Source organism: Phyllostomus discolor, chromosome 1 (genome assembly GCF_004126475.2).
Source record: "Phyllostomus discolor isolate MPI-MPIP mPhyDis1 chromosome 1, mPhyDis1.pri.v3, whole genome shotgun sequence".
Classification (NCBI taxonomy): Eukaryota; Metazoa; Chordata; class Mammalia; order Chiroptera; family Phyllostomidae; genus Phyllostomus; species Phyllostomus discolor.
The window spans coordinates 119,877,628-119,889,463 of NC_040903.2; the positions used below are offsets into that span (position 1 = coordinate 119,877,628).

The following is an 11,836-nucleotide window of genomic DNA, read 5'->3' on the forward strand; positions in this document are numbered from 1 at the left end:
ATCCACTTGTGGGGAGCGAGGGAAGTGATATAAAGTGGGGTGAGAGGCAAAAGCTGCTAGCAAGTGTCATTGTTCCCTCTCTGACCCCTCCCCCACACAGTGTCACAATGCAGCTATGTGAGTTGTCCTAGCCTGGTAAATACCTAAGACTGTGTCCCTTACAACTTAACAGGTATGCCAAGACAATGAAATATGGTCCAAATTAAAGAAGAGATCAAAGCTCCAAAAATAGAACTAAATGATGACGAGATAGCCAACCTATCTGATGTAGAGTTCAAAACACTAGTAATCAGGATGCTCACAGAAATTGTTGAGTATGGTCACAAAATAGAGGAAAAAGAGAAGGCTATACAAAGTGAAATAAGGAAAAATATACAGGGAACCAACAGTGAAGGGAAGGAAACTGAGACTCAAATCAATGATTTGGAACAAAAGGAAGAAATAAACATTCAACCCAAACAGAATGAAGAAATAAGAATTCAAAAAAATGAGGAGAGGCTGAGGAACCTCTGGGACAACTTTAAACATTTCAACATCTGAATCATAGTGGTGCTAGAAGGAGAAAAGAAAGAGCCAGAAATTGAAAATTTATTTGAAAACACAATGAAGGAGAACTTCCCTAATCTGGCAAAAGAAATAGACTTCCAGGAAGTCCAGGAAGCTCAGAGAGTCCCAAACAAGTTGGACCCAAAGAAGCACACACCAAGGCACATCATAATTAAGTTACCCAACATTAAAGATAAAGAGAGAATAGCCTTAGGTATTTATCAGGGTGGGGCAACCCACATAGCTGCATTGTAGCACTACATGTAGGGGAGGTGTCAGAGATGGAACAGTGCTGCTTGCTTGGCTCTCAGTTGGCTTTTAGTCACATCCACCACTACCCACAAGCAAATTGGGCCCTTCTGGTGCTGATTCCCAGGTGGGTGATTTTGTGTATGTCCTAGAACCCTGTGGGTCTCTCCAATGAACTTTCCTGTGAGGTTGGGAGTTTCTCCTGTTGCTACAACCCCCACAGTTTTTACAGTCAGAGATTTTGAGGCTTACTTTTCCCATGCTGGAACCCTGGGTTGCACAGTCTGTCTTGGTCCCCAGTTGTTCCTCCTGGTTTCCACATACAAATGTGGAACTGCCCGGTCTACCAGCTGCTTCCTTGCCCAGTTGGTCCTCCAGTTGCCACCTTGCTGCATGTCCTCTTAGCCGTGGCTGCTTGTCTATCCCCCTCCCACTGGACTGGATGACTGTTTCTTCTTTAAGTTCTTGGTTGTTGGACTTCCATACAGTTCTACTTTCTGGCAGTTCTGCTTATTTCTTGTTTTTAAATTCATTGTTGTCCTTCTTTTTGTTGTGCAAAGAGGCAAAGTGTATCTATCCCTCCATCTTGGCTAGAAGTCCAGGAGAGGATCTTAAAAGCAGCAAGAGAAAAGGAGACAGTTACCTACAAAGGAGTTCCCATAAGACTATCAGCTGATTTCTCAAAAGAAACCTTATAGGCAAGATGAGGCTGGAAAGAAGTATTCAAAGTCATGAAAGGCAAGGATTATATCCAAGATTACTCTATCCAGCAAAGCTATCATTTAGAATAGAAGGGCAGGTAAAGTGCTTCCTAGACAAGGTCAAATTCAAAGAGTTCATCATCACCAAGCCCTTATTATATGAAATGTTAATGGGACTTATCTAGGAAAAAGAAGAAGATAAGAAATACGAACTGTTAAATGACAACAAACACAACTATCAACAACTGAACCTAAAAAACAAAAATAAACTAAGCAAACAACTAGAACAGGAACAGAATCAGAGAAATGGGATCACAGGGAGGGTTATCAGTGGGGAGGGAGAGAATGGGGGAAAAAGGTACAGGGAATAAGAAGCATAGTACATAGGCACAAAATAGATAAGGGGAGTTTAAAAATAGAATAGGAAATAGAAACACCAAAGAACTTATATATACAACCCATGGATATGAACTAAAGGAGGAGGAATGCTGGAGGGAAGGGTGGTACAGGGCAGAGGGGGATAAGGTGAGAAAGAAATGGGACAATTGTAATAGCATAATCAGTAGAATATACTTAAAAAATAAAATCAGAGATTTTTAAAATCCTCCCTAAGAACATGCTCATGGATGAGAAAGAGAGAGAGAGAGAGAGAGAGAGTTAGAGTTGCCAGGTGGGGAGAGAGAGAAATGTGAGAAAGAAACATTGATTGATTGCCTACAATATGTGCCTTGAATGAGAATCAAACCTTTTGGTGTATGGGATGATGCTCCAACCAACTAAACCCCCAGGCTAGATACCTTTCAGAGGTATTAACAAAAGCGCTTGCAGGTTGACCTGAATTTGCTCTTTGCCCCCACATTGTTTCTTTAATCTTTTACTGCCCTAGGGACTGGAAATGAGAATTTTTATTGTCCAACCCAGCCAAGTTCTGGCTCTTGTTGGTAGACTCCGAATTCTGCTTGCAAACAGAACATTTCTTCTTCTGTTTCATCTCTCTTTCCACATTTTACATAATCAGCTAAAACAAGCCAACCAACACTTTCAACATTCTGCCTGAAAGTCATCTTGCCAAAGTCCACAATTTTGCTTGGCTTATTCTCTATCTTCCGAGTTACCAGAGATAATAGTTTTGCTGATTCTTTCTTTATTGCATCACCCTGGTGTCACTTTCTAGGCTGTTATAGCAGGTTCTTCAGTGCTTGGTCAGCCTCTGTTAATGGTCTGCTTGCCATTTTTCAGAGTTGCTTAATTTTTTTTTTTTGGCTGCTTTTACAGGTTCTGCCTTGTCTACCTGGTCTCAAAGCCAATGCTGCCTATTTTAGGTTTTGTTATATTAGCACTCTAATTATGAGGGCATGGATAGGGAGGGGAGCTATTGTAGCCATTTTTTCAAATAATCTCCTGCAATTTGTATGGCCAGTATCCCTGCTAGCATTTTAATTTGGGTTCAGCATTTGTTCCATTCTATAGAAGGAAGGTCCCAAGAAGTGGCATATGATGTTTTGTATTTATATTTTCTAGCACTGCCCAAATCAATATGTATATGCAATATTCATGAACAATAAGGGAAAATTCATTTTTATAATATATTTTTATTTTTTAATAGTTCATGATTTTATTGTATTTTTCCATTATCATTTACCCCCCCATACTCTCTTCCCCCTCCCCCCAACAATCACCACACTGGTGTCCATGTCCATGATTCCTTTTCTTTTTTTGCTCTATCCCTCCACCCTCTAATACCCCTCCTTCAGAGTTGTCAGATTGCTCCCTATCTATGAGTCTATCTGTATTTTGCATGTTAATTCAGTTTGTCCATTAGATCCCACATATGAGTGAAATCATATGGTATTTGTCTTTGTCTGACTGGCTTATTTCATTTAGCACAATGTTCTCTAGGTCTGTCACAAAAGGTAAAATTTTCTTTTTTTTAACAGATGAGTATTCCATTGTGTAAGTGTACCATAGCTGTTTTATCCACTCATCTACTGATTGGCACTTGGGCTCCTTCCAAATCTTGGCTATTGTAAATGCTGCAATGAATATAGGGGTACATATATACTTTCAAATTAGTTTTAGGTTTCTTCAGGCCAGTTTCCAGAAGTGGAATCAGTGGGTCATAAGGCAGTTCCATTTTTAATTTTTGAGGTACCTCCAATACTGTTTTCCACAGTGGCTGCACCACCCTGCATTCCCACCAACAGTGCACAGGGGTTCCCTTTTCTCCACATCCTTGCCAGCACTTGTTGTTTGGAAAATTTCTTATCTGTACAGGTGATGAAGTAAACATTATGAGATTAAAAGAATATTTCTTTGTCCAGTTTGGGTAAAGATTTAATTTGTGAGGAACTGTATATATATTTTATATATTCTTTTTTAAAAAAGAGTAGGCCTTTAACCCTTTGAAAGCATTGCCAATGATATTTAATTAACAAAGATTTTTTTTGGTCTAAGAAGCAAAAAACTTTTAAAGATGATTTCCCATTTACTGCCTTGTACTATTAACAATAATAGCTCTGATTACTTAATAAAACCTAAGCAACTTGAGATATTCCAAATTTTATATTGACAGCACCATTAAGACACTTCAGAAGAGAAATGTATAGGTGGTGATATCTAAATGAAAGAAATAAGCAGCAGGGCAAGGTGGTTGAAGAGAAATGGAAATCAATTAGAAAACAGTTTTCTAAGGAGGAAGTTGGGAAATGGGAGAAAGAAGGGGAAGGGTCAAGTCAAAGAGCATGTATATATAGGACCCATGGACAAGGACAATGGTGGGGGAGGACTGAATGTGGGAGGGAGTTGTGGGCAGGTCAGGGGAGAACAATAGGAGAAGATGGGAAAATGTAATTGAACAATGATAAAACTATTTAAAAATATATAGTCTGGTGAGGATGAAGTAAATCAAGAGTGATTTAAACAAATCAGTCGGGTTAATTTTATGTGTCATCTTAACTGGTCCACTCACTTGGTGCCTAGACATTTGGTTAAGCATTATTTTGGGTGTGTTTTTGAGAGTGGATATGGGTTTGATATTTCACTTTGTAAACTGATTGCCATTCTTATATTGGTGGGCCTTGTCCAATCAATTGCAGGTCTGAACAGAACAAAAAGTCTGACCCTCTAATTAAAAAGGGTGAACTCTGCCTGTCTGTCTCGATCTAGGGCATCAGTTCTTTCTTGTCTTTAGACTTGAACTGAAACATTAGATTTTTTTTTAATCTCAAGCCCACCTGAAAGACATCATTGGCTCTCCTGAATGTCCAGAGTGCTGACTAGATCTTGGGACTTGTCAGCCTCCATAATCATGCAAGTCAGTTCTTTATTATGTCTTTACACACACACATACACACACACACACATCATTGGTTCTGTTTCTCTGGAGAACCCTGACTAATACTAGCTAGAAAGTTAACTGGAAAGAAAACAGAATTAGAAAGAAATATAACTTTATGATAAAGATGATTTTTATTGGAGTATTTAGTAAATGCTTATGCCAGAGACAGGACATTTGCACCACCTCTCCCAAGGCCTTTCTACTCCAGAATGATAAAGAGAAAGGTGAGAATGAAGGTGCAGTAATGACTATCCAGTTCACTGTTTTCTATGCCAATAAATTATACAGGTTGAATATGGCAGAAAAAAGTAAATTATATGCAGACTTGGAGATATTTGGCATTCCCCAAACCCGTGACAGGCATGCAGTCATGGCAGCAGGCATGGGGAAGCCCAGCAGGGCGGATGAGAGGGAGGGGGCTGCAGGGCAGGAAAATACATTATATGCAGGATGATCTTCTGCATAAATGGGAGTTGGCATAATGGTAAAAACCCCTGAATAATTCAAACAAAATATTAACCACTCTGAAAGCCAGGCTAACTCTTGGGCTTGAAGAAATTAGGAGATAAAGGGAGAATAGAATTAAGTGTTCCCTTTTAAAGGTGCTTTAGGGATAGATATTATCTCAAAAATAGTAGCTTAAATGTTTCAGTGTCACTAATGTACAAATTAGAAAGTGCCTTGAAAAAGAGTTGAAAATAATTACAAAGCCCATTAGAGTTTTACAGTAGTTGTGGGAAAAATAGAAATAACCTCTCTAGATTTAATGAGGGAGTGAATTTAAAGGCAAGTTTTGATACAGTGAGCATGCATTTATGACAAGGATATTTTACCTAACTATCCTGTTCATGGAGAGTACTGTGCCTTGTAAATGAATACAGGTAGATGCTACAGATTTTTCCCATTTATGTGATATTTAAATAAGGAAGTTGGAGGACAATGATGATTAGAATTTTAAAAGATTTAATAAACTATGAAATTTTATTTTATTTTTAACTTTTTTCATTGTTCAAGTACAGTTGTCTTCATTCCCCCCCTCCCCCATTTCAGCCATCCCCAACCCCCACCCCTGATCCCACACCCCCTGGGTTTTGTCCATGTGTCCTTTATACATGTTCCTGAAAACCCTTCTCCCTTTCCCCCCATTAATCCCTCCCAGCTCCCCTCTGGTTACTGTCAGTTTGTTCTTAATGTCAATGTCTTTGGTTATATTTTGCTTGCTTGTTTGTTTTATTGATTAGGTTCCACTTATAGGTGAGATCATGTGGTATTTGTTTTTCAATCCCTGGCTTATTTCACTTAGCATAATACTCTCCAGTTCCATCCATGCTGTCATGAAGGGTAGGAGCTACTTCTTCCTTTCTGCTGCATAGAATTTCATTGTGTAAATATACCATAGTTTTTTGATCCACTCATTTACTGATGGGCACTTAGGTTGCTTCCAGCACTTGGCTATTATAAATTGTGCTGCTATGAACATGGGATACATAGGTTCTTTTGGATTGGTGATCCAGGATTCTTAGAATATAATCCAAGCAGTGGAATTGCTGTGTCAAAAGGCAGATCCATTTTCAGTTTTCTGAGGAAATTCTGTACTGGTTTTCACAGTGGCTGTACCAGTCTGCATTTCCACCAAAGGTGCCCTAGGGTTCTCTTTTCTCTACATCCTCTCTAATACTTGTTGTTTGTTGCTTTGTTTATGATAGCCATTCTGACTGGTGTGAGGTGGTATCTCATTGTCATTTTAATTTACACCTCTCTGACGGCTAGTGATGTTGAACATTTTTTCATGTGTTTCTGGGCCCTCTGTATGTCCTTCTTGGAGGAATATCTGTTCAAGCCTTTTTCCCATTTTTAATTTTTTTTTTTGTTTTCCTGGAGTGGAGTCATGTGAGTTCTTTATATATTTTGGAGATCAAACCCTTGTCTGAGGCATCATTGGCAAATATGTTTTCCCATATAGTTAGTTCTCTTTTCATTTTAATGCTGTTTTCTTTAGCCATGCAGAAGCTTTTTATTCTGATGAGATCCCATTTGTTTATTCTTTCCTTTATGTCCCTTGCTCTAGAGGATCTACTGGTGAAAATATTGCTGCATGGAATATCTGAGGCTTTCCTGTCTATGTTCTTGTCTAGGACTTTTACGGTATCTGACTTATATTTAAGTGTTTTATCCACCTTGAATTTATTTTTGTGTATGATGTAAGTTGGTGATCAAGTTTGATTTTTTTTGCATGTAGCTGTCCAGATCTCCCAATACCATTTGTTGAAGAGGCTATTTTTACTGCATTTTGTGTTTCTGCCCCCTTTGAAAATATTAATTGACCATAGAGACTCCCATTTGATATAGCAACAAGAAAAATAAAGTACCTAGGAATAACCTAACCAAGGAGGTAAAAGGCCTGTACTCAGAAAACTACACAACTTTGAAACAAGAAATGAAGGAAGACACAAACAGATGGAAACATGTATTATATTAATGGGTTGGAAGAATTAACATCATCAAAATGCCCATACTACCTAAAGCAATTTATAGATTCAGCTCAATCCCTATTAAAGTACCAATGACATATTTCACAGACATAGAACAAACATTTCAAAAATTTATATGGAACCATAAATGACTCCAAATAGCCTCAGCAATTTTGAGAAAGAAGGACAAAGGAGGAGGGATCACAACACCTGATATCAAACTATACTACAAGGCCACTATAATCAAAATAGCCTAGTACTGGCATAAGAACAGATACATAGACCAATGGAACAGAACAGAGAGCCCAGAAACAAACCCAAGTCTCTATGGTCAAAAATATGAAATTTTATAGTTCAAAATTATATAAGAAATTAGGGAAAAATCACCAACAGTTCCAAGACCTCAACTATAATAATAATTATTATTTTGGTGTTTTTCCTTTCTTGTATTAAAATGTATTTTTAAAGATAATTTTAGTCATAGTCAATATTATTTTTCAATTGGCTTTTTCATTCAACATTCCATTATAAATATGCAACAATGGTCATAGTTTAAAAATATTTAACATCCTCTCTTTTTTGCTTTAATAGGTTCTCCAATTTCGTGCCTAAGTTCCTTAGGAACACAAAGGTCTGAGGTTGTTATGGAATAAATGATGCAATAAAAGTCCCAAGCCAGAAGGCTGGACACTTGCTGGTTGCTTCCTCCATATCTATTTCACCAGTCTTCTTTGCTAGGAGAATCTAATTTTTGTCCAAGTATTTTTTTTCTCACGTACATAAATCAGGAGCTGGTAGCACAATCTGCGGCATAAGAGTCAATCCTTCACTATGCTGTACACCTGAAACTAATACAAAATAATATTGAATGTAAACTCTAATTGAAAATAAAATAAAAAAAGGAAGTAAATTCTTGATCTGGCACCTAAGATGTGAGGATGAGGAGGGTGAGAAGACACTGGAAGAGATGGTCCTTTTATGCCATGTCCAGGGTTATGCCTGTTGGTGGCAGAAACAAGATAGGGAAGGAACCTAGGGTGATGTTGAAGACTCACTAAATCAGGTAACTATGAAACTTCTGGGCTTCTTTACTGTTGAAGCACATTTGAGTTGAGTTTTCTATATTCAAGGATAAAGGACCCTAACCAAAAAGCTAAGATCTTATTTTGTTTTGATATTCACAATAGGATTATATAGTAGGTCAAGAATGTCAGAAGTCAGTCCTGGCCAGTGTGGCTTAGTTGGTTGGAGTGTTGTCCCATGAAGTGAAAGATCACAGGTTCTATTTCTAGTCATTGCACATACCTGGATTGTGGATTTGGCACATACAAGATGTTTCTCTTGCATTGATGGTTTTCTCCCTCTTTCTCTTCCTCCCTTCTCCTATCTTTCAAATTAATAAGCATGTCCTCAGGTGAGGATAAAAAAAAAGAATGTCACAAGTGATTCAGGCTTGAAAAACATATTACATTCTATAATTCCCCTCACTTTTTCTGTGCCATTAGCATATTGACAACCAAATATGAAGATTTAGCCAGCAATGTTCCCCAATTGTGTAGTGGAGATACCCCTGACAACCCTTGAGACTTAAATAGGAATTAGAAGGTGTCTGAGGAACAGTAAAGGAAAAGCTTAACCTTTCTGAATTCAGGAGATTGTGGTATTTTGGGAGGGCTGAGAAGGGGAAGAAAGGGATTGAGAAGACAAAACATTCAGATAAGTTTCCTGAGCTCCTTTGTCTGGTTTAAACTCAATAGTGCAAGTTCATTCTTCAGATTAATCTTGAACACAAAGAAGGAAATTATTGCCTGTGGCCACAGCTAGAGAGAAAAGTAGTGTAGGATGGTCAGGAAAAGGGAAGGGAGCTGAGATTGGTTATTTTGGGTGTAGTTCCTGTGCATTGCAGGTACTAAAACAAGAGCCAGTGGTCTTGCAAAAGCCCCACTTAAGGCAGAAGCAGGGATAAATGCTGGGCCATTGGCCTGGGTTGAGACCTAGTGGAAAGACCCAGGGAGTCCCACCTTTGCCAGTGGAAGTGGGGTCTTTCCAAGGAGTTGCAAGAAAAACATTTCCAAGGATTCACCCATGGAAGGATGAGGTATAGTGGTAAGATTTATTGAAGTAGAAATGAAAGACTGCCCCCAGGTTCCCATTGTCTCATCTTAGTCCATCCTGTTGTGGAAGAAGTCAATCCTTGTTTTCATCAAGCCCAGAAGAAGGGTCAGGGTCCAGAATTTCTGTGACATTGGTTCAGTCTATGCCAAAACTTAGTTCAGTTCAGTCTACTAGCTCCAGCCTACTGGCTTAGTCTCTGTTCTCGGATGTGCTCTAGCTGGTCCTGTGTTACTCTACCCAGGCTCATGCTTGTAGCCCATGCTTGGAGCCCACGTGTCTGCTACAGAGAGAGAATGTGTGAATGAATGGGTAAAGGAACACATGTCACTGAGCCCAAGGCCTTTGGTTAGCTTTGATTATGTGACCTTGTGCTTCCATAAAATAAAATTTTATTTTAATGGGTCTCAAAATTCTGTGATATATTCTTGGTCAAGCTATTTCCATTAAAAAGTACTGATTTTAAAAACTAATAACTTAAAAACTTACACACACACACACACACACACACACACACACAAGAAAAACCCAAATGGTCCACCAAACATTATCCTTTCCTTCTGAAGGTTTTATGATGTATTGTAATCATTAACCAGTCCTTTACTATTAAACTTAAATGACAAATTAAGACAAACAGTTCTGAGGTTGTCCTTCCACAACTGATTAAGACTGGGGTAGCAGGTGTTGGGGATAATATTCATTTAGCCTTCTGCTGAGCTTTTTGGGCAGACAGTGATTTTGCCAGCTCCAGCTGCCTTCTTGTCCACTGCTTTGATGACACCCACAGCAAATGTCAGTCTCATGTCACTAACAGCAAAGTGGCCTGGAGGAGCACAGTCAGAGAAGCTCTCAATACACCTGGGTTTGACAGAACCATATCGATGATGGAAGTATCACCAGATTTTAAGAACTTTGGCCACCTTCCAGTTTTTTCCCCCACAACGATGATCAGTCTCCTTCAGCTCAGCAAATCTGTGAGCACTGTGAACTGTGTGACAATCCAGCACAGGTGTGTTTCCAGTACTAATTTGGCCTGGATGGTTCAGGGTAATCACCTGAGCTATGAATCCAGCTGCTTCCATTGGTGGGACATTTTTCCTGTCATCAGTCACATTGCCACAACAAACATCTTTGACAGATATGTTCTTGACAGTGAAGGCCTGCTTTCAGGCTAGGAAAAGCTTTATTCAAAGCTTCATGGTGTGTTTCAATAGGCTTTATTTCAGTTGTAACATTGATTAGAACAAAGGTGGTGACCACCATGCCAGGTTTGAGAACACCAGTTTTCACTTGGCCCACAGGGACAATACCAATACGACCAATTTTGTAGACATCCTAGAGGGGCAGGCACATGGGCTTGGCAGTTGGATGAGTTGGTGGCAGGATGTGATCTAGAGCTTCAAGAAGCAAGTTCCACTGGCATTGCCATCTTCATGGGTGACTTTCCATCCCTTGAACCAAAGCATGTTAGCACTTGGCTTCAGCATGTTCTCACCATTCTAACCAGAAATTGACACAAATGCTACTGTGTCAGGTTGTAGCCAATTTTCTTAATGTGGGTGCTGACTTGTTTAACAACTTCCTTGTATCTGTTCTGGCTGTGGAGTGGCTCAGTGGAGTCCATTTTGTTAACACCAGTAATCAGCTGTTTCACACCCAGTGTGTAAGCCAGAAGGGCATGCTCATGGGTTTGCCCATTCTTGGAGATACCTGCTTCAAACTCACCAACACCAGCAACAACAATCAGGATAGTACAGTCAGCCTGAGATGTGCCTGTCATCATGTTTTTGATAAAGTCTCTGTGTCCTGAGGCACCAGTGATGTTCACATAACATTTTCTGGTCTTGAACTTCCATAGAGATATATCAGTGGTGATACAATGCTCGGGTTCAGCTTTCAGTTTACTCAAGACCCAGGCATACTTGAAGGAGCCCTTCCCCATCTGAGCAGAACTCCTCAAATTTTTCAATAGTTCTTTTGTTGATCTCACCACATTTGTAGATTGGATGGCCAGTAGTGGTAGACTTGCTGGAATCTGCATGTCCAATGACCACAATGTTGATATGTGAGTCTTTTCCTTTCCAATTTTGGCTTTTATTTAATGGTGGTTTTCACAACACCTGTGTTCTGGTGGCAAAGGCATTGTGAAAAAGCTACCTTGGCTTTCAAACTGACCAATCATTCCCAATCCTTTGTGGGCTTGTGTTGGTCCCTCCCACTAACCAATTGGTCTTTTTTCCAGATTAGACACTTCCCTACAGTGGTTACATCTTGGCTCCTACTGGGCATGCACTCTGCAGAGGAATTCCCCTTTAATGTTTTATTTTTCTCTCAGTAATCCTGGCTAATGACTGGTAATGATCCTCCCTGCCTGCTTCAGGGATTACATCTTGAGGGCAAAGGGTTCTGGTCCCCTGGTG

General features: G+C 39.4%; 1 pseudogene; it reads right to left on the bottom strand.

Annotated features, from left to right (window-relative positions):
* Nucleotides 1-9,893: 9,893 nt before the first annotated feature.
* LOC114492041 lies at nt 9,894-11,512 on the bottom strand (annotated as a pseudogene).
* Between the last annotated feature and the right edge of the window lie 324 nt (nt 11,513-11,836).